Below are 5,128 nucleotides of genomic sequence, written 5' to 3' on the forward strand. Positions count from 1 at the left end.
ACTGGAGTGCAGCGGCCGCTCCCGGCCACTGCAGCCTCAACCCACTGGGCTCCGGTGATCCTTCCATCTCAGCCTTCTGAGCAGCCGGAATTACAGGCATGCACTACCAGCCCAGCTGATTTTTTGATTTACGGTAGAGATGAGGTCTCATCAAACTCACCTCAGCCTCCCAAAGCACGGGATTACAGGCTGAGCCACCGAGCCTGGCAATGCAACTTCTTTATAAGAGTATATCATTGAAGTCAACATAGAAAACATAGTGACAAATCATCTCTACAAAAAACAATAATAATAATCAAAAAAATCAGTCAAGTGTGGCAGCATGGGCCTATAATCCCAGCTACTTAGGAGGCTGAGGCAGAAGGATCACTTGAGTCCAAGAGTTTGAGTCTATGCTGAGCCATAATCCTGCCACTGCATTCCAGCCTGGGCAACAGAGTGAAATACTAACTCAAAACAAAAAAAAGTTTTGAATTATTTTCTAGCTTGTTTCTCATCATATACTTGTCAAATTGGTTTCAAGTGTTTTAACCTGTTTTCAGTTTTTATGCATTGCCTTTTTAAACTTTTGGTTAATATTTTTGTAAATTGACATGTAAAAATTGTATAGTATATTTATGGTGGAAAGCATGATGCTTTCATATATGTCTACAATGTGGAAATCTATGTTAACTTATTTAAAATATGCATTATCTCATGCAGTTATCATTTATAAATGAAAACCATGATTTGTTGAGATGCAATTTTCTCTTTTCTACCTCTTGTCTGTGAGATTTGTAAAGCAGATGATTTTTCACTCCATCTTTTTGAGAAAAATTTAATAATGAAATGTGGCACAAAGTGAGTTCTGATGCATGGGAAGCAATAAGGGTTGGGTAAACACGGGACAAGAAAAAAATGAAGAAAAAGGACTGTTGTCAAATCTGGAACCTGCAAGCCAGGGGCAGGGGTAAGAAAACCATCAGGAAGGACATTTCCTGTAGCACTGAACCAGGAGCTGACCAGATCCTGAGAAAGCACTCCTTCTGTGAAAGCATAAGAGCCAAGTAGGAAAGCTTTTCATGCTGAGAAGCTGGGACAGAAAGTTCCTCTTTGAGTGCTGTCATCCTCACTTCAGCTCAGGAGTCCTGCAGAAGACAGAGGACAGGGTTGTTTTCAGACTTAACTCTGAAAAGCAGCTGCTTTCCCCCCTTTTATCAGGGCCTCATGTGAGAGCACTGCAAGAAGAAGAAAAAAATGTCCTTAAGATTTCCAGAGTCATAATACTTCAGAGATCAGGCCTTTTACTAAGGTGAGAGAAGGCTTAGTGTAAACTGATGACCAGAAAATTTAATTCAAAGTGTTTCCCACTATATCATGCCTTGTCGCTTCTACTACCATTATAGAGAAATTCAATCTCCTTCTAGAAGAGGATCAGACATTATTACCTGTCAGCTGAAGTCCAGAGTATCCTGGGAAGGAGAGGAAAAAATACAGACTTAAAAGACAGGAAAACAAACATGTCCTAAAATACAATGTTCCCAGGCCCAGATCTCTCACCTGAAATTTATCTAACACCACACACACACACCAGCCAGAGTAGAGAGAACAGCAGAAAATTAGAGTATGTGAGACATGAAGCATATGTACACAATCCAGTGTAATTTTATTAACCTTAGTGGCTCTTCCTTTATTTGTCCCAAGTTCTTGACAAAGATTGCCATGCCTGTTAATTCTCTTATTCCTTCAGGCCCCAAGCTCTAGTGATTTGACACAATAACTATGGACAAATGATTTCTGGGTTTCCATAAATTTTAGGTAAACTGGAAAAATAAAAGCTGTATATATACACTGATTTACTGAGGATTAACATCAGCAAAGTCAAATTTCTTGCTTCTGAAAAGACTATGAAGACATTCAGCTACCAACAGGTTGCTTATCTTTCTGATTCCTGAAGTTGATGAATAGTCCTACCCAAGGAAGAACAGGCCCAGCACAAAGCCTCCAATTCCACTCAGCATCTTGCTCTGTGCAGACTCAGACTGTACCCCTGAAAGAAAAAGCCAGGTTTAGTGATATTATGCCTACTCTAACTTCTTTCATTGAGATTCTGAGATACAGTGCTTTGAGAATGAGGAAAGAAGTCTGCCCCAGAAGAACCAACATCATTTACCATTTACTTAAAAGTCACGTTGAGTAGCTACAAGGTTCAGGTATTAAACTCATTCAAATATCACAGCCCTAATGTAAGACACAACTTCAACATCTGATAAACAAAAAGTCTAGGACCCAATGAAATTAAGTAGCATGTCTGAGTGACAGAGTTAATAAAATGTGGAGCTGTGATTGGAATTCACTGAGATCTGGAAAGTCCATACATTGCTTTTCTTCTCAGAACACAACAAATGACTCAGAGCAACAGCACCGAAGTACAACCCCAGCCCAGAGGCAGAGACTCATGCCCAGGGCACAGGGGATGACCAAGACCAGTGATATTATCGAAAGGATCAAAACAAGGACAGCCTCTCCTGCCTGCCAGGTTTAATGCTTCACCAAGGTATACAGAACTTTCTACAAAATATCACAAGGATGCATCCTGTGATACTCCCACTGACCAGAGTTGAAGAACAGAAGAACATGGGGCAAATGAAAATATGACATGGAGGAGGAGAAACCTGACACTCAGAGATAAGTAAAATCCCCTTCTTGGAAGGTGAGAAATGTTTATGTATCCCTGTTCTGATTTTTAATTAAACTCCAAATTTTGTTTTATGTACTCTTGGGGAAAAAAAGAAAGCTTATTACTCCATTTCACTGGGACAAGGCTCATCAGGCTCGGGTGATGCACTTCCCAGCTGTAAACCTCTCCACTCTGAGGAACTGTTTCAAACATCACCAGGGTCTGGTAGGTCCACTCTTCACTCTGGATCAGGTCTGTGGAGACCACTCCAGCCTTCTCTTCCTGGCAGTTCCGGAACCACCTTACTTCAATGTTGCCTGGGTAGAAATCACTCACAGGGCAGACCAGGAGGTTGTGGTGCTGCAGGGGCTAGGTCTTTATAGGACACACAGTCACCTTAGGCTGAACTGGGAGAAGAAAGGAAGGAATAAGTAAGGAAGACAGAATACTTGGTTGACTGTCTGCTGTCTCTCTCCAAACCCAAGCTCTAATCTTGGGTAAGCCTCCATCAAAGCTGGCCAAGTGGCCTTCGAGTGTCTTGACCCTTGAATTTAATATTACAGCACAGACCTATTAAATTTGAGAAATGTTGTGGAAATTGTGTTTAGATTTTTTTGTAGTGAGACTGTTATTCATTGTCAAAGGCTTACAAATTTTTGAAAGCATATAGTATATTACTTAAAAATGTGATTTCTGAAGCCACCTTTTCTGATTCAAATCCAAGCTCTGCATCTTCCTGGTTATTCTGGAAGTGTTTTTCAATTCCTTCTCGTGTCAATTTTCTCATTTATAATGGAGGATAATAATACTAATTTACCTGCTCTGGCTATGTGAGGATTCATACACCTAAAATATAGAAAGCAATGACTGAACATGGACTTCAATTTATATTAGCCATTTATTATCTTTGTTTACCTTGAGAGAAAAATATGATTCAAAACTGTAATGATAGAGTAGGAGACAGAATAAAGTAGATGAATACTATTTTTAAGAATACTATTTCCATGCGTTCACACGTTAGAACCTCACAGAAATGGTTCTGCTGCTGGAAAGGAGAAATAGACTGAAATTATGCTCTAATTCTATGAGAAGTGTCCCTTAGAAAAGCATGAGTCCTTAGAATAGAGTAAAGTATAAGGTAAGTTTTTCATTTTTAAAAGTTCTGATATCTATGTTCAGATGATCAGTTATCTTCTTTGCAAAGCAAGCATAATTATTATTAGAATTAGAAATGTTTTACTATCTCTTTTCTAGACTGACATTTGGGGCCAGAGCAAGGTCTGGGCCCCTTCAATAAGTGTGCTTAATGCCTATGAAATCCCTGACATTAGGAAGATGCTCAGTAAATATAATTATTTTAAAAGAAAGGAAAGTAAGCTGACATGGTGGCTCACACCTATAATACTAACCATTATGGAGGCAGAACCGAGAGGACTGTCTGTGCCCAGGGGCTCAACACCAGTCTGTGCAATTTGGCAACACCTCTGTAATAAATTTAAAAATTTGTCAGGCATGGTGGCCTGCACCTCAGTTCCAGCTACTTGAAAGTCTAAGGTGGAAGGATCACCTGAGCCTAGCAGGTCAAGGCTTCCGTAGCTGTGAGTATGCAACTGCTTTCCAGCCTGGGCAATAGAGACTCCAACTCACCAAAAAGAAAGAAAAAAAAGGGAAAGGAAAGAAAGGAAAGCAACCTGAACCAGGAGATAACATTTTTTAAATGTCACAAAGTGATAGATTTAAGATAGATTGTAAATCATTACCAAAAAATTATTTTTTCTATATTATATAATAGATAATTATCGCAGCAAAACTTATAACTGGCCAATAAAGAGGCCTCTCTCCCTCTTTCCCTCTCCTTCTCTCTTTCATTTTCTTTTTCTCTCTCTCACACACACACAAAGACAGATAAACACACACTCCTTGCTCCCAAGGACACTGGTCGCCCAGCCAGGCATGCTCACCTCGCCGCGGCACCAGGAATCCCTCAGAAATCTCACAGTTGTGTCTGCGGCACGTGTCCACCGAGGACCGCGTGTTCTCCAGAAAATCCTGCCGTCGGTTCCAGGCTTCCGCGTCTGGCCGCCCGAGCTCCCTCACCGCCTGGTACGCCCCAACGTCTCTGTCCAAGCGCAGGAGCTCCTCCTGGTTATAGGCTTGTCTCTCCACAAGCCGCACCCGCTTCGTCCCATTGAAGAAACGACATTCAAATTCAACCTGGCAAGAATTGTGCAGTGGAGACACGAACGATCAGGTCACGCGGGCTGCCTCCGGGATAACGTCGATCGCGACACCAACAATCCCAACAAACTGGGGGCTCCCTGAGGACTGCAGGGCGCTGGGAGACCTTGACTGGCCTCTCCTGCCACCCCCGGCTACCAGCACCCCGCGGGCTCATCTTCCATCTGCCGGAGGCGGAGGGGGTCGCGCCGGCGGTAGAAACCCTCTGATTCTGCCATTTGAGTTCCTCCC

The 5,128-nt window shown here is 42.0% G+C and overlaps 1 pseudogene; it reads right to left on the bottom strand.

Annotated features, from left to right (window-relative positions):
• Nucleotides 1-803: 803 nt before the first annotated feature.
• The window catches only part of LOC103272285, a 16,410-nt pseudogene continuing 12,085 nt past the window's right edge, over nt 804-5,128 (bottom strand).

This window comes from Carlito syrichta, unplaced genomic scaffold (assembly GCF_000164805.1).
Source record: "Carlito syrichta isolate Samal-C Ts95f unplaced genomic scaffold, Tarsius_syrichta-2.0.1 Scaffold312203, whole genome shotgun sequence".
NCBI lineage: Eukaryota > Metazoa > Chordata > Mammalia > Primates > Tarsiidae > Carlito > Carlito syrichta.